Source organism: Aedes aegypti, chromosome 1 (assembly GCF_002204515.2).
Source record: "Aedes aegypti strain LVP_AGWG chromosome 1, AaegL5.0 Primary Assembly, whole genome shotgun sequence".
Classification (NCBI taxonomy): Eukaryota; Metazoa; Arthropoda; class Insecta; order Diptera; family Culicidae; genus Aedes; species Aedes aegypti.
Window position 1 is genome coordinate 209,608,940 of NC_035107.1, and position 19,071 is coordinate 209,628,010.

Genomic DNA, 19,071 nt, shown 5'->3' on the forward strand with positions numbered 1-19,071 from the left:
CATCGCAACTGTTGAATAGAAAGAAAAATAAGACATGCCTCGATATTTACCAGTTATTCAATAGTTTAGTTATGCAAATCAATAGTTTTCACTATTGGAGTAGATTCGTAGAAAGATTTCCAATCGATTGGTGCATGAATATTGAAAATCTATGCGGGCGTTAGTAAGTTATTAACCGTCAAAATATAACCACTTTTCGTAACGCGAGCGATTTTTCGTTTTTTGGAATTGTACTCCAGTATGTTGCCGTAAGACGTTATCCAACGTCAAAACTATAAGGGTACATCCCTATGGGGTTATACGAACTGGTGACGTAGGACCACGATGTTTAATGTAACCGAATTTGATGTCGTTCTTGTTGCTCGTTTTGACTTCATACTGTTTTCAGTGTTCGAAACTTTCGTTAATATTGATGCATATAACGATTTGCAGCCAAATGTACGTTTAATCATGTCCCAAATTTACATTATCTTTATCCGATGAACGTGAGTTCGTTTTGAATAAACATTACAATTTGATCAATCATTCGTCATATATATCTATGAAAATGTGAAATTTTATTTCATATTGAGTATTTAACAGCAATGTATCCATAAAAAGTTATTCGAGGATTGTAATGAAAGCTCCAGTTATCGCTGATCTTATAGTTTGAGAAAAATATTATTCATTGCTTGGCAATGTAATAAATATAATCGGAAAAATTACTCTTAACTCTTCTACGCACATTCGGTGGTCCTGAAAAGGGCCAAAGGCTTTGTTAGCTCGGATGCTGTCATTGATAAATAGCACGACAGGATGTTATCAGTTGATTGTCATGGTCAAACGAAGAATCCCCAACGCAAGTGTAGAAATTTGTATAAGTTCTCTGCTTATAAGACGAACCAGTTGAATGTTTCGTGGTGTGGATGGCAAACATCAGCAACAGGTATTGGATCACACGGCTGAAGTCGAAATCTGCACAGATGATGAGTTTATCACGAACCGAAATCTGGAAGCGCAGGTCAATCTAGAAATCTTGAGCGATTTCACAAACCAGACGCTGATCAACAGCTCAGCAAGTTTCTGGCTGCGAGGTGCTCCTCGCTAAGCAGATTCGGATGAGCTCTTACCAGCTCGAAAGCGAAAATAGAATGAAATCGAATTAGGCAAAGGAAGCATCTTTTAAACCCTTAGATTAGCAGATGATGCTCCTCCCTTTCGTGCTCTTCTCTTTCTGATCGACCAATCTAGGAAATGGGTATGTGCCAATAATGTGTTGGGCTTAGAATCGCTAGAAAATTGCGGAAAATGATAATGCCTGAGAATGTGGTCGAACATTAATTGTTGGAAGGGTTGACATTCACTAAATGTTCAATACTTAACTATTGATAATCATTAGTTTTCTTTAGGGGTCATCCAAAAATAATGTCCTTTATGGGGGGGGGGTTGTCTATGAAAGAGTGACAGTGCATGTATTAGGTATTGGAAAAAGCGTGACAGAGGGGGGAGGGGGGTGGGTCTAGAAATCCCAAAAAGTGATGGACGTCATATTTGAATCGTCCCTTATTATGAAGGTGAATTTCTGATCCATAGGAGCCAAAATTATTACAATGGGTCGATGTGAGTTGGTTTCATAAGCGTTCGAAATATGTCGCAATTTTGTTACATGTGATAATTTTAGTAATCGAAGTGTTCTCTTAAAAAATGGGAAATTAAAGACGATGTTGAAAATGCCACTCTATTTTAAAATCGTCGTGAAATGTTGAGCACTCTCACTCTGACGGCACTGCAGCAGCGCCCGCGGATACATTCTCAAAGTTTAGTGTCATCAACTATTTATGATAAATGAGATATTGTATGAAGCTGTGAGATTTATTTAGGAATATGAAACGTTATAAATAAAGTCGGAAATATTACTTATAACTCTTTTCCACACATTTGATGGCCCTGAAAAGGGCCGATGGCTTTGTTAACTTCGATTTTATCACAGATAAATAGCACTGCGGGATGTTATCAGTTGATTGCCATGGTCAAACGGGGAATCCTAAACGCATATGTATTAATTTGAGCAAGTTATCTGCTTATACGACGAGCGATTCCACAAGTCCGACGCTCGATTAGCAGCAGCTCCTCGGATCAGCAACTCAGAGGGCTTCTGGTATTTCGTTCCTAGCGGGCTTGCTTCTTGACCACCGATGCTGAATTTATCACGAGTCGAAATCTGCAAGCGCGGATAAATTTGCAGTGGCGATGAAGATGGCTTGGGCGTATTTCCGAGCGGCAGTAGTTCGCCGCTCGGAGAAGCGCCCAAGCCATCGCCGCCGCAAATCAACCTTGCGTCTTCCTATTCCGACGGAACAAATTGAACTGTGACGCGGGTGCAAACGAGAATGACTCGCCCGACCGTGTTCACAGTCCGACCGCAAAAGAAGACTGAGGGAAAAATTGTTGTTGTTGTTTGAGAGGGACTTTAACCCAAAGGTCATTCGTCCCTTATCGCAGGTTTTTAAAGGTGGTTCAGTAATCCGGTGGTGGTTAAAAATACAATTAAAGCTTCCTCGTTTGGTGGCGATAACGTCTCTTCCAGGGTGCCGTCCAAATTACAAGCCAAGCGTTCAGTGTTGTAACTTTGACAGTCAATCAAAATATGGGGGACAGATAAAGGGGTACCACAAGATGTGCAAGTAGGGGGATCTATTTTGTCAATACGGTAACTATGAGTTAAACGGGTGTGACCAATTCGTAAACGGGTTAAAATGCGACGATGTTTGGGGTTGATGTTATCGGGCCAGGGGAAAGTGGATGATTTTAATCTTCTGAGTGCGATATCCCTGCTGTTGTACCATTTAGTGCTCCAGGAGTCATGGATCTTCTCCTTTGTCCATCTCTGAGCATCGATGGATGGAATGGAAACATCCTCTGGGTTCATGCTGCGACCTACACCTGCTAACCGGTCAGCCTTCTCATTACCGTGGATGCCAGAGTGACCTGGCACCCAACAGAAGGTGGCTCTGTTGACCAAAGCAAGTCTTTCGGCCTCCTGAAGCCAGGGATGTTTCAAGGAGTAAGAATTCATTTCTCGTAGACAACTAGCAGAATTGCTGAAGATTACTATGGAACGATCCGATAGGGTGGAACATAAGTGAGTGGCTTTTAGAAGGGCGTATGCTTCGGCACTAAATATGGAACAAGATGGGAAGAGGGCAGAACTGATGTTTGGGAGTGTAGAGAAGCTAGCAATACCATAACCAACATAGCCGTTATATACAGAACCATCTGTATATATTGTTAGGTGGTTGGGGTATTTTTCAGTGCGGAGTTTGTTGAAGTGTGTTTGAATTATAGAAGGTGGATCACCAGCTTTGACCTGATCTAGAAGAGAGAGATCTATTTTGGGGGTGGGTTGATTCCATGATTATGGTTTTGGATCTAGGTAATACGGCTATTTCTGGAAGCAATTGGTTTGTGAGGGATTGGAATAAGTCAGAGGCTCGTGTGACCAGGGGGACGTCATTTCGACCCCCCAGACTCAGCCATCTGATAGCTTTGGAAACAACGTTAGTTGTTAAGGAGTAGTCAAAAGGGAGTTGTCCGCATTCAGCCATAATGGATAAGATGGGACTGGTAGCAAAAGCTCCTGAAGCTAGACTAACAGCTTTATTATACAGTGGGCTTAATTTGTTGCTTACCAAATCACCACCTCTGCTGAAGAGGCCAACACCATAGAACATCTTAGGTAGAATCCAACTGTTGACGATTTGTAGGATAGATGTTCGGTGGGCGCAAGGTATACGGGAGCCGATTACTTTTATGAGATTAAGTCTTTGGTTGATGGATTTGCGGACGCTATTAAGTTGATGCCTGAAGCTGAGGGTTCGGTCGAGATGAATACCAAGGATTTTGAGGGATATTTGGGATTTTATAATTGTATTATTTAAAGTGATGTCGGGGTGTTTTGACATATTTTTTCTATTGCGGCTGATGTGTAGAAGTTGGGATTTTTCAGGGGATATAGTGAAACCGTGTTCGTCAGCCCATTTTGAAACACTCAGAACTGCTGATTGAATTTGTTTTCTGGACAGGGATTTTATGCTGAGGAAGGTGAGTATGGTGATGTCGTCAGCATAGACTAGTATGAAGATATTGGGCGGAATGTCCTTGAATAGCGATTGGATGCAGATGAGGAAGAGTGTTGGGGCAATTACCGAACCTTGAGGAATACCATTTTCTTGACATCTCAACTCAGATCGGTTGTTGCCTAAGATGACCCTAAATCTCCTATCCTGAAGGAAGCTTTGGACGTAATGACCCATGCGACCTTTGATTCCCCATTCTTCAAAAGATTTGAGAATGCGAAAACGCCACGCACGGTCGTATGCTTTCGACAGGTCAAGGGATACAACGTCACCATGGATTCCCCTTTCCAGGTGAGAGTTAATGATATCCTCAAGTTCGGTAAGATAGTCATCAGTACTTTTGTCTGGGCGGAAAGCGAACTGTCGATTATCTAGTAAACCACGAAATTCCAGAAGAGTGATGAGTCGTCTGTTAACCATTTTCTCAAAAATCTTCCTAATACAGTTTAGTAAAGTAATGGGGCGGAAACTGTCGGCATTATTTCTATCTTTATCGGGTTTGGGAATGGGAATAACTAAACCTTCCTTCCAAGAGTTAGGGATTTCACCGCGGTTCCAAATGTCGTTGAATATTGTTAGGAGGATGGATTTACCAATTAGGGGAAGGTTCTTGAGAAGTGGATAACCTACATCATCCGGGCCAGCTGATGATCCGTGGACTCTGTGTTAAGCCCAATCTAACTCTTCATATGAAAAATCACAGTTATATTCTAGATTTCCATCAGTATTTAAATTGCTTCTATGGTGTTTTTGTGGGAAATGAAGTTATCAGAGTAATTGGAGGAGGAAGATGATTGGGAAAAGTGATCAGCAAGATGTTCGGTTATAATTTAAGGATTGTCATTGATTTGATTACTGATTTTTAGTTTAATAGGCTGTCTACTTTTACTACCGTTTAATCGATGGACTTTGTCCCACAGTTCTTTTGAAGTACTGTCAGGGTTAATTGAGGAGATGAATTCGTCCCAGCTGTCCTGTTTGGCCTGTTTAATGACCGATCTGGCTGCATTCCTAGCAGCTTTGAATTCAGAAAAAGTGGTAGAGTCTTTACGATCTTCCTTTGCAATCTTCTGAAGAGCACGTAATTTTTTGCGACGGAGTTTGACTGCAGAACGAACCTCGGGGTTCCACCATGGAACCCATTTTTTACCGGGAGAACCATTGGTTCTGGGAATGTGGTGCGTAGCTATGGCAAACAATTGTTGGATGAATTCCTCAGCTGAGGAAGGGACTCTGTTGGAAAATACTGAGAAAACCTCGTTTTGATAGCTAGGCCAGTCAGCCAGCTCATATTTCCAACGAGGACGGCAGGAAGACACAGGAGGAGCTCTATTCAGTTGGACAACAATAGGAAGATGGTCACTACCTGAGACGAGACTCGCGAAGACGGTCTTCTTTTTCTGTGATTGCTGAGTTTTTTTCTTATTCCATTTTGTGTTTATACCAATTATGCGCATGCCGTTCAAATCCTCACATGAACCTCTCAGCAAAACATGATTGAGTTTGCATCACATCGAATCATAAATAGCCGTTTGAGTGAAATTTCATGCCAGCAAACGTAGCAGACATTAGAAATAATTAATCTTCTGCTTAGATTTATCAGCAACTTTGGAAAAAACTGCTCCGCCGACTGAGGTTTTCAATAACAGTTTACTTTGAACACAATACTTTTCACTTTTTCAGCCATAAAAACGGTGGGCTGCATTTGACGTTTCGTGAGAGGGGAATCTGGGCGTTGATATTTTGCCTCTTCGCGAGTCTCTCTCAGGTCACTACCACAACAGTCATTGTGGACCATCCAAGACAGCTGGGAATTGAGGCTATGGGAGGATACTGAAAGGTCTAAAGCTGATGATTGACCAGTTGAGAGACTGATTCTAGTGTGACTACCATCGTTTAGCAGAGTCATACCATATTCGTCAAAGAGTTGGCATAAAATCGATCCTCTAGCATCATTACGATGGCAGCCCCAAAGAGTTTAATGACCATTAAAATCACCCATTAGAAGAACAGGTCAAGTATTTTGGCAAGACTAGCTTTAATGGGGAGGTTATGTGAGGGAGAGATATAAATGGAAACCAGTGTGATTTTCAAGGGGTAATCAATTTCTATGACTACTGCGAATAAAGAATCATATGAAGGGAGAGAAATTTTGCGATGAGGAATATCAGATTTTATGGCTAAACTTGTACCGGTTTTGGAGGGATTATCAGGGTATTCGCAAATGTACAGATCATAACCATTGATGAAGTTTATTGAAGTTGAATTGGGAATCATTGTTTCCTGTAACTCTAAAGCAATAGGGTTGAATTGAGATATTAATAATTGTAATTCTGAGAGTTTACCTTTAAGTCCGAAGAGATTCCATTGTAATGCTAGGCAGGATTGAGTTGATTGGTTGAAGGACGATTGACTATTTATGAGGTTTGATTTGTTGGCCATTGTGAGATTGTGAGTGAGGGGAGTTAAGACGAGTGGAATCCATTAGAGTTTGCAGTTGGTCGAGAATGCCAGGGTGGTTTGGGGGAGATTTGTTGTTCAATGGGGGATAAGCAAGATCATGAGATTGTTGCGATTGGTCAGCACTTGCTTTTTTAGCAATAGGGGCATGAATTTCAGTGGTTGGGTGGCGTTTGTGTTTCTGAACGCTTGGCTTCGGAAGGACAGCACTTACCTGGTTCGAGACGCCTACGCTGGGTTGTCCGGGGGTAGTCTGCTTGGCACTGGAATCCGTTTCAATTTCGGAGCCGCCACATTCATCCTTCATAATCTGGATCTTGCGGGATCGCTTCTTCTTCTTCTTACTGGTGCACTTCTTTTCAAGTTCCTCGATCCTGGTTAGCTTGGTGATGGTTTCGGTCAGTTGCTCGATCAGGTCGTCTTTTGCTTTCAGTTGATCCGATTGTACCGTAGATGTACGGGCGTTGACCAACCTCTGCTGAACTGATGAACTGACGGCAGCATAGGAACCGCCGCCGATTGGATCTGCTTCTTTGCTTCTTCCTGGGAAATGCCTTTTGGTGAATCGCAGCCTAACGATTTCCTTCTCCATTGCGTACACCGGGCAGGATCGGTTCGCAGGTCCGTGGGCACCTTGGCAGTGTTGACAGAAAGGGGCAGCGTTGCACTCCCCTTCGAAATTGTGGGTTTTGGAACAATTTCGGCACTTAGCAACGCCTTTGCACCGAAATTTGGAGTGGCCATAATTGAAACATCGGTAGCATATCATCGGATCCGGGACGTAGATGCGTGTCTTGATACGCAGTGGTCCGACCTTGATGTGGTCGGGCACTGCTGTTCCGTTCAGCGTCAGAATGACACTTGGGATGTTAACCGGCTTGCCATCCTGCATTCGGGTGATCCGCTTTACGCCGACCACTCAATCCTTGGCCAGCCATTCCATCAGCTCCTGTTTCGTTTTGTTTTGGATTTCACGACATGAAATCACGCAGCGCCTTTTGGTGAAGATGGGGTGGAGTTCCACCGTCACCGCCGTTCCGTTGAAGAGCTTCTTCATGCTGAGCAGTTTCCGTACCTGCCCAGCGTCACGTACTCGCAGCACATACTTCATCCCGTTCGCTTCTGTTGTGGTGTTTTCGATTTCGCTGACGAGGTCCTACATTGATTTGCCCACGATGAATGGGCACAGCTTCGTATCACCGTCCGTTGCATACAAGGAAAGGATTTGCAGCTGACCGATGCCTACGCCGCCCATCCATTCCGGAACCGTTGGACCGCCATTGAACGCCGTTGGGGGAAGCCCAGGGTCCCACCCCGAACTCGCCGCCATGCTCGCTCGCACTTTTTCGCGCAAAGGCTCTCTTTGCACTGCTTCACTTTTTCCACTATCACTAACGGTATCAAGTCTTTACCGTATCACTGTTACTGTCACTGTCACTGTACCACCGAAAAGTGGTTAACTGTTTCTACAACCGCGATCGGTTGGAAAGTCACTACACTGCTCACTGAAAAATCGCTCGGAAAGTACTCGCTCTCGAAATACGTCCGAGCGCACTAGTGGTTGAAAAACGAATGTGAATGAATAAGGCAATCCAGGAGACAGCTGCGATCAGCTGGTTATTTTGTTTACCATGCGCTTTTGACGTTTCGCGATCGGAGTGACTTTCGATTACAAAGGAAAATGTAAAGCTCCGACAACACGCGCATGATTTGTTTACTCTTCCATTTCGGTTGCATTCACACTTTTAGCTGTCAGTCCTATCACGAAAAGTCCTCATGGAAAGCCTTTTTTTTATATTAAGGCACTTCGTGCTCGTGGCCACTGCTGTACCGGAATCAGTTTTATCTGTATCTTCCTTACCGATACAGTTTTTTTTTAACTAATCTATATTTACATCTGCTTTCACTCTCTTCTGCTCTTTTGCTCTCACACCGAGCAGGTAGGAGATTGCTCTGCTGTTGGTCCAATCGATTTCCATAAGCCATAGTCCATTGCTCTTGCGGTGGTTCGTTTTGCCGTGTTCCTGAGTCGTTTGAGGCTAGCTGCCTGCGAAGTGGGTCAATTTGTCTCAGTCACCGTCTGATACTGACGGAGGATGGATGTGCTCCCCTATGCACGGTCCTCCGTGCGGCGTCTTCTGGTGGCTGGACGGGTTATTTTTTGGAGGGGCTGGGAATTGAATCCATGACCTTCCGCTTATGAAGCGGAAGCGTAACCTCAAGGCTACGGACCCCCCTAAAAATAATAGAAATCATGGATAGCCTTATGACTGAGAGAAAAAGCAGGACCGGTGCGCTTTTATAGTGGGAAGCGGAACCCAAAAATGTGCTTGAGCGTGATTGGTTAGATAAGAAAGGGGTCAACATTTTACGATTTTTCAATAGTTTGTTGCCAATAGTCAATAGTGTCCTCCATTTGAATCGACGCGTAGATAAATTTCCGATCGATTGATGTATAAATATTGAAAATCTATCGATAAATGTCTGAGTTATTAGCGGTCAAAACCATGCCCAATTTTTTGTTTTTTTAGAATTGTCCCCCATATGTTGCCGAAGGACGTTATCCAACGTCAAAAAAACTTTCAAAATCCCATTGAAGGCATACAAGCCAAATGTAACAAACATATAAAAAGTCTTTATCCACTTAACAGAAAATCAAGACTTTGTCATAAGAACAAGCTTCTGGACTTCAAACAAATTTTCAGGTCAGGACAATGTGGACTAGCTGTTGTAATACCAGGAAGAAAGCTATGCAGAGGATTCAAAACAAAATTGTGAAAATTATTATGGAGCTACTAATGGATAATCTATGTAACATCCAATGTGGAAATAATTTTAGACAAAAATCGTTGCAATTTTATATTGCCTAAATTTTTTTTTGGTTTTACCAAAGTAGGATGACAGTGTTGGCTAACATAGAACACCTAGATATAAGAAATGAATCTGCAATTTGCAAAATGCAGCAGAACTACAATACACAAAGAGGTTACTGAACTAAATGCCCTTCAGAGTATCCATTATCCCGAGTTGTTCTTGGATCCCCAAACGGATAACCAACCTACGTGCATGGCTAATACAAGCTTCCATTAGCAGATGCCTTAACTAACATAAAATGATCCAGCGCGCGCGAATGTGTTAACCATCAACCAAATGCATTGGAAAGATCCGGGAAAACGGCAGATTTTATGTCAGCCTCCCATCAGTCACGTTGACCCTACTGCCAGCTGGTTTTTAATGTTCAAACAATCACGCCCGAGTGCAGTAAATAGTGTATTATTGAAACGTTAAAATGGCCTTTTGTTTACGATCATCGTTCCTAACACTGAACGCTGCTTCATGCTGCTCCAGTAAATAGTTTTTCCTTCTTCAGGACGCCCACTCCTTGCTGCAGCATATTGTCGGTTGGCCGTTGATTGGTTTTATTGGGTATCCCATCGTCATGGGCGTAGCCAGAACATCCGGCAAAGGGTAGAAGCGATCAAGTGATCTCAAAACTTCATTCTCGAATTATACGCAAAAACGATCATTATACACAGAATCTGCAATAGGGTGTCCCAGAAAAATTGCTTGGATCGTTTAGACAGTCATATTAGGTTCCACCAGACCGATTTACGGAAGAAGTCATTTTCGATTAAAGTTGTCGTATTTTTCAGTTATGTTTGGTAAATCTACAACCTAAAATATACGTATGATTTTGTATATAAAACATGATCTCTCTTTCTAATTAAATTAGATTATTATTATAATGGAACATATTCGACATTTTCTGTTGAAAAATTAGTCATTTTGTTGTCAGCAGTTTTTGGTAAAACTCAAATTCTTATAACTCACGTTTGAAATTTTTCATGCGAGGGTTGGTATTCACGTAACTCAGCAGTCAAAAAATCATGGATGAATTGGCTCATCTGTTTGACTCATTGTCTCGTATTTACTCAGTTATCCAAAGTAATGATTCCTTGTTAGTTTGGTGGAATCTAATGTAATCCATTGTAACGTAAACAACAACATTCGGTTTTTACAAGTTTTTGACGGGCTTTATGATTGAATCATTATTGACGGCTTGAGCCGGGAGTCTTGTTTGTTATTTCAGTATTTTGCTCGTTTGTCAAGATGATTCTTCTTAAAAATGCATCATACTTTATTTTATCTACCATTGAGATTGAATAACTGATGAAAAATCCCCCAGAGAACTACCAGCACCAATTTATAAGAGAATATTTTGAGAAGTTACTGAAGTTAAATCTCAATGAATATACAATAGAGTGATGCAAATTTTGAAATTTTTGCTCCCCTATGCTTAAACGATTTTCATTATGGTAAATAGCATCCTTCCATAGTTTGAAGTGATTCGGAAGAAATTTGACTGTGCACACGCCATTTGAAGTTTATATGGAGATTACTATGGAAAACGCCAATCTTCTGTGTTCAGTCCTCTATCTCTTCGTCATAACATTTTATGGAAAAGTGAACACACTCATCCTATTTGAAAATTTCCCAGCTACAACTTTGCCGAAGACCACTTTTTGATTGGACGTCAGGATAAATTGTTATTCATCATCGTAAACTTGGTTTGCATGTAGCATGCTTCACCAACTGTTCGGCAGGCAACAATGGTACTCCTGGCGGGAAGAATAGATCAAAGTAATCCAGGCTACTATGTTCTACAGCTAAAAAGCAGTGTTGCTCTGAAAGTAATTGAATGATCATCTCAGCATGATATAGACTTTGTTATCAATAATAACAAATTATCCTTACGTCCCATCAAAATGTGGTCTTCGGCAAAGTTGTAGCTGGGAAGTTTTCACATTAAATGAGTGTGTTCATTTTTACATAAAATGTTATGACGAAGAGATAGAGGGCTAAACACAAAAGATTGACAATTTCCATAGTAATCTCCATATAAACTTCAAATGGCGTGTGCACAGTCAAACTTCTTCCGAATCACTTCAAATTTTGGGAGAATGGTTTTCATCATAATTGACATCGTTTAGGCATAGGGGAGCAAAAACTTCAAAATTTGCATCAGTCTAATATACAAGGAATACTTATTTAAGAAATAAAATGATCCATTAAAAATATAATCATTAAATAATAATTCTAGGTATGACTGAGGGGGTTAATGAGTTTACGAGAGAATGCAAGGAGAAATTCCTTCAAGTATATTAACATTACCAGCTTAGACGAATACTTCAACATATTCTTTTAAGCTTTGTTCTCCTGGACCAAATAATAAAACAATACTACAATTTATGAAGAGTGAGTTCCATCAGGCTTCCAAAGATTACTTTTTGGAGTGGTCTTGAGAGATATTCTCAGATAAATAAATTAATGAAGTTGTGGGAAAATCATCAGGGCCATTTTCAAAAATATCCGCTCGAAAAATCCCTGGATTGTTTATTGGAGAAATTCACAGAGTAATATACAGTGGGATCCCGAGAGGATTTCCTAGGTAAATGTCTGGAGCCCCCCTTCTGACAACGTCCATGCCCATTGCCCATCGTCCACATGCTGGTTCCCAACGGTACCCCACTCGAAAAAAATAACGAAACTAGTCATAATATGGTTCTTCTGTGCTCCCCGCACAGTTCGTCGCCATCTACGATTGGAATGCCATATCGATTCGACGATCACCACAGCAGCAGTCCGATGGCCGTCTGACAGCCGATGAATGATGGCGAAAGGAGCATAGGAAGTGATCACGTCGTAAAAACAAATCTGATTCTCGCTCTCTGGCCAGGCTAACTAGATGTGATGCGATGCGATGGAATGGATCGGCCTTGCGAAAGCGCTTCTGATCTTTTGGTTGTTTTTGGAGGCTCTTAATTATCGTGTCGGACGCTGAAGGAAATAAATATCCGACGTGTCTCGAGTCAGACCCCTGCTGGCTGACTCGGTAGGGATAAGTTGGGAGCAGGGTCGTACCAGATTGGTCCCTCCCAAGGGCACCATCCTTTAGGGGCCCCAAAATGAGTGAAACACTTGGTCCAATTTTTGAAGAGATATGAAAAGAACGTTTTTTCTGAATTGTTTCAAAAGCTTTTTGAAAACATGTGAACATACACTACCCGTCATAAATACGGACTCACTAAAATAAGTATTGCAACACTCAGTTGAAGTTATTTGGCTTTACATCAATTATTTTGATAAAGCCTCGCCAACAATATTTCGCCAATTCCCTCGGTTCATGGCCGCTTCTCTCCATCCTCGACTGTGACCCACACTCTCCAGGTCCTGGTGTACCTGATCCACCTAGCTCGCTGCGCCCCACGCCTTCTTGTTCCGACCGGATTCGTGGCGAACACCATCTTTACAGGGTTGTTGTCCGGCATTCTTGCAACATGCCCTGCCCAGCGTATCCTTCCAGCTTTAGCTACCTTCACGATACTGGGTTCGCCGTAGAGTTGAGCGAGCTCGTGGTTCATCCTTCGCCGCCACACGCCGTTCTCCTGCACGCCGCCGAAGATCGTCCTTAGCACTCGGCGTTCGAAAACCCCAAGAGCTTGCAAGTCCTCCTCGAGCATAGTCCACGCCTCATGCCCATAGAGGACTACCGGTCTTATGAGCGTTTTGTACATCGTGCATTTGGTGCGGGGGTGAATCTTTCTTGACCGCAGTTTCTTCTGGAGCCCATAGTAGGCACGACTTCCGCTGATGATGCGCCTTCGTATTTCCCGACTAACGTTGTTGTCAGCCGTCAGCAAGGATCCGAGGTAGACGAACTCGTCCACCACCTCGAAGGTATCCCCGTCTATCGTAACACTGCTTCCTAGGCGGGTCCTGTCGCGCTCAGTTCCGCCAACCAGCATGTACTTTGTTTTCGACGCATTCACCATTAGCCCGACTCTTGTTGCTTCGCGTTTCAGGCGGGTGAACAAATCTGCCACCGTTTCAAATTTTCTCCCAATAATATCCATGTCGTCCGCGAAGCAAACAAATTGTCCGGATCTCGTGAAAATCGTGCCTCGACTGTTAAGTCCGGCTTTCCGCATGACACCTTCAAGCGCAATATTGAACAACAGGCACGAAAGTCCGTCGCCCTGTCGTAGTCCCCGCCGAGACTCGAACGAACTGGAGTGTTCGCCCGAGATCTTCACGCAGTTTTGCACACCGTCCATCGTTGCTCTGATCAATCTTGTGAGCTTCCCGGGAAAGCTGTTCTCGTCCATGATTTTCCATAGCTCTATGCGGTCGATACTATCGTATGCCGCCTTGAAATCGATGAACAAATGGTGCGTAGGGACCTGGTACTCACGGCATTTCTGGAGGATTTGCTGCACGGAAAAGATCTGGTCCGTTGTCGAGCGGCCGTCGATGAAACCTGCTTGATAACTTCCCACGAACTCGTTTGCTATAGGTGATAGACGACGGAAGAGAATCTGGGATAGCACTTTATAGGCGGCGTTTAGGATGGTGATTGCACGATAATTTTCACACTCCAGTTTGTCGCCCTTTTTGTAGATAGGGCATATAACGCCTTGCTTCCACTCCTCCGGTAGCTGTTCCGTTTCCCAGATTCTGACTATCAGCCGATTGCAACACTCAGCTGAATATTGAATCACCCTGAAAAGTTTAGCATCACCTCAAAACAGGTTAATTCACATTGCTATATCTCGAGATACAGGACCCGCCTAGGAAGCAGTGTTACGATAGACGGAGATACCTTCGAGGTGGTGGACGAGTTCGTCTACCTCGGATCTTTGTTGACGGCTGACAAGTCGTGCCTACTATGGGCTCCAGAAGAAATTGCGGTCAAGAAAGATTCACCCCCGCACCAAATGTACGATGTACAAAACGCTCATAAGACCGGTAGTCCTCTACGGGCATGAGGCGTGGACTATGCTCGAGGAGGACTTGCAAGCTCTTGGGGTTTTCGAACGCCGAGTGCTAAGGACGATCTTCGGCGGCGTACAGGAGAACGGCGTGTGGCGGCGAAGGATGAACCACGAGCTCGCTCAACTCTACGGCGAACCCAGTATCGTGAAGGTAGCTAAAGCTGGAAGGATACGCTGGGCAGGGCATGTTGCAAGAATGCTGGACAACAACCCTGTAAAGATGGTGTTCGCTACGAATCCGGTCGGAACAAGAAGGCGTGGGGCGCAGCGTGCTAGGTGGATTGACCAGGTGCACCAGGACCTGGAGAGTGTGGGTCACAGTCGAGGATGGAGAGAAGCGGCCATGAACCGAGTGAATTGGCGAATTATTGTTGGCGAGGCTTTATCAAGATAATTGATGTAAAGCCAAATAAGTAAGTCAGTAATATCTCGAGATCCTTACGACTTGCAAAGAAGCGATCTTCAGCAAAGTTATTCAGGGGATCAAGGACATCCGGAAAGCGATCAGTTTAGTTCGCGATTTTGCCGCTAGGTGGCACTAGTGAGCATGTAAAATTGAGCATTTTGAGCTAGTTCTAGCTTGTGATCCATAAGAGATAGAAAGTTCGGGTCTTCGGCAATGTTGCTCAGGGGTTCAAAGACATCCGGAAAGCGAACAGTTTAGTTCGCGATTTTGCCGCTAGGTGGCGCTAGTGAGCATGCAAAATTGAGCATTTTGAACTAGTTCTAGTTTGTGATCCATAAGAGATATAGAAAGTTCGGGTCTTCGGCAAAGTTGCTCAGGGGTTCAAGGACATCTGGAAAGAAAACAGTTTAGTTCGCGATTTTTCCGCTAGGTAGCGCTAGTGAGCATGCAAAATTCAACAATTCAAACTAGTTCTAGCTTGTGATCCATAAGAGATAGAAAGTTCGGGTCTTCGGCAAAGTTGCTCAGGGGTTCAATGACATCTGGAAAGTAAACAGTTTAGTTCGCGATTTTTCCGCTAGGTGGCGCTAGTAAGCATGTAAAATCGAGCATTTCAAACTACAGTTAACTCTCCCTTACTCGATATTCTGTATCTCGATATTTCCCCTAACTCGATGGAATGCTCGGTCCCTTCAATCTAGCATACTTTGATCCCTCTATAAGTCGATACCTCTCTAACTCGATGTTCCCTAACTCGATGCGATCTGTTTCAGTTTACTGTGCAAGTTTACCTCTCTAACTCGATATTTCTATGAAAATTTTCAAATATTCTCCAAATGTTAATTAATATCATAAATTTGATAATTATGATTATAGTGATAGTAAAATGAAGGTTGACAAGTCATTTCAGGGTGATAAAAAATTGAATTTTAGAAGACTATGCAAAAAATGTCCCGTTGCTAAGTGTACTGAAAATTTACTATTTTTCACATTTAATTTACTATTTTAAATGTATTTTGTCGAAATTATCAAAATTTCAAAAATTGAAAAAATTGTGTTCTGTATCTCGATACCTCCCTAACTCGATGGTCCCTTCAATATCGAGTTAGGGAGAGATGACTGTAGTTCTAGCTTGTGATCCATAAGAGATAGAAAGTTCGGGTCTTCGGCAAAGTTGCTCAGGGGTTCAAGGACATCCGAAAAGCGAACAGTTTAGTTCGCGATTTTGCCGCTTGGTAGCGCTAGTGAGCATAGTGTTTATACATTCAAAAATGAAGTGTCACATGACATGAATCATTTGGATATAAAGCAAATCATATCTGAATGAATTGAACAAGAATGTAATCGGTTCTGAATTACTTGTATATGAAGTGAATATTATCTTAAACACTTGACTATGAAGTGAATCAGACATGAATCACATGAAGTGATTCTCACCTGAAACACTTGAATATGAAGTGAATTGGACATGAGTCTCTTGGATATGGAGCTAGTCAAATCTGAAACACTTGAATATATAGTGAATGAGACCTGAATGCCTTAAATTTACTTCAAAAATCAAACATCAATCACTTGGATATTGAACTAATCAAATCTGAAAAACGTACATAAAGAGATTTAAGCATGAATCACTTGAAAACGAAGTGAATCAGCCCTAACCTGCTTGAACATCAAGTCATACCTGTAAAAGTGGAAAATTCTAGATAAATCAAACCTAAACTACTTGAATATCAAGTAATGCGTACTTGAAATAGGTGAATATGAAGTGCTTCAGAGAATATAAAGCGAATCAAACCTATATCACTTGAATATGGAGTGAATCCGACATGAATCACTTGGATAAGAAGCGAATCAAACATAAATCACTGGAAATAAATCCTAAATCTCTTGAATATGAAATCAATCAGACCTGAATCACTTGTACATAAAGTGAATCAAACTTGAAACATTTGAAAATGAAGTGAATCACTTGAAATCATTTGAACATCAATGAATCAAACCTAAAACAGTCGAATATGAGTGAATCAGATAAGAATCACTAGGATATGGAGCAAACTGAATCACTTGAAAATGAAATGAATCAATTCTGAATCACTTAATAATAAAGTGAATCTGACGTGAAACACTTACAGGTATGGAGAGAACTAAACTTGAATCTACTGAATATAAAATGAATCAATCCTGAGTCACTTGAACATGGAGTGAATTTGACATGATTTTTGTTTACTCCATATTCAAGTCAAACCTGAATTTCTTGAATATAGAGTGAATCAAACCCGAAAGACATGAATATAAAGAGAATAAGACATCAATCACTTGGATATGAAGTCAATCAAACTTGAACCATGAAGAGATTCTGATTTGAATAATTTGAATATGATGAATATGAGTCCTGACCGAGTCACTCGCACATGGAGTAAGTCATACCAGAATCACTAGAATATGAATCAGATATGATACACTTGAATATACATTTGATCAGACCTGAATCACTTTAATTTAATATGATTCCATCCCTAATCACTTCAACTTCCAAATGTCAAAGAATTTCTGAACAGCATTCTGGAAATTCAATCTTATCAAATTCATAGTGTTTAGGTACAGTCATCCCTCCAGAGTAAACTGTTTCCTGGATGCCCTTAACTTTCCGAACAACTTTGCCGAAGACTCAAACTTTCTATCTCATCTGGCTCGAAAGATAGAATTTGTTTCATATATTTAAATAAAAATATGCGTACTAGTGCAACCTAGTGGCAAAATTAGGAACCAAAATATTGATATTTGGATGTCCTTTACTTTATTTCTGTTCTTTACTTACCGAAGACTCGAACTTTCTATCTCTTGTGGATCGCAAGCTAGAACCAGTTCAAAATGCTCAGTTTTACATGTTGACTAGCGCCACCTAGCGGCAAAATCTCGAACCAAACTATCTGTCTTCCGGATGTCCTTGACTTTCTGAACAACTTTGCCTAGCGCCACCTAGCGGCAAAATCTCGAACCAAACTATCTGTCTTCCGGATGTCCTTGACTTTCTGAACAACTTTGCCGAAGACTTGAACTTTCTATCTCATGTGGATCAAAAGCTAGAACCAGTTCAAAATGCTCAGTTTTACATGTTGACTAGCGCCACCTAGCGGCAAAATCTCGAACTAAACTGTTCGCTTTCCGGATGTCTTTGAACCCCTGAGCAACATTGCCGAAGACCCGAACTTTCTATCTCTTATGGATCACAAGCTAGAACTAGCTCAAAATGCTCAATTTTACATGCTCACTAGTGCCACCTAGCGGCAAAATCGCGAACTAAACTGATCGCTTTCCGGATGTCCTTGAACCCCTGAGCAACTTTGCTGAAGATCGCTTCTTCGCAAGTCGTAAAGATCTCGAGATATAGCAATGTGAATTAACCTGTTTTGTGGTGATGCTAAACTTTTTGGGAGTGATTTATTATTCAGCTGAGTGTTGCAATACTTATTTCAGTGAGTCCGTATTTATGACGGGTAGTGTAGTTCTAGAATATCGTAACAGTTCCGAAATTGATTGATCTCAAAAGATCTCAGGAGACCAAATAGCCTTAGTGGTAAATGTGCAGCTATTCAGCATGACCAAATCGAGGGTCATGAGTTTGAATCCCACCGGTCGACACTCTATTCTTAATGGAACTTTTCTGCACCAATAATAGGAACACTGTTCCTTTAGTGGCGGTATTTTTAAAGAAGGGTTCCTTCAGTCTCGAAAATAATTGATTTCTTATGGGACCCTCTACTATGGGTACCGGTGCACCACTATAGGTGCAAAGTATCAATAATTTTAAGCAAAATAATTGTTTTTTTTTTTATATTTCACGATTTCAATTTTTGAATATTATTCGATTTTTTGTATCATTTCCACATTGTACATCATAGAAATATATCACACTACCTCTACTATTCGAGCTACCTCCAATAAGGGAGCGTTTGCTTTACTTATGCAAGAATGGTCACTTGATAAAGAACTTAAAAGTAGATTGGATTGGAGTATCCACTAGTGGATACGAATAACTGACACTGAAGAAGACTGCAAGTGATAGTCGAAATACGCGTATCTGTCAAAGATAAGCATTTAGGGCGGAATTAAAGGTACTTAAATCTACTTATAAATTTCTCTATAGAGATTCTGCTCAAAGGATTCGAATACATTAAAAATTTGGGTGTGTAATGTCTGTTACATTACCGCGGGGTTGACGTAGGGCTACTATGGACACAACTTCGATCATTTCTGG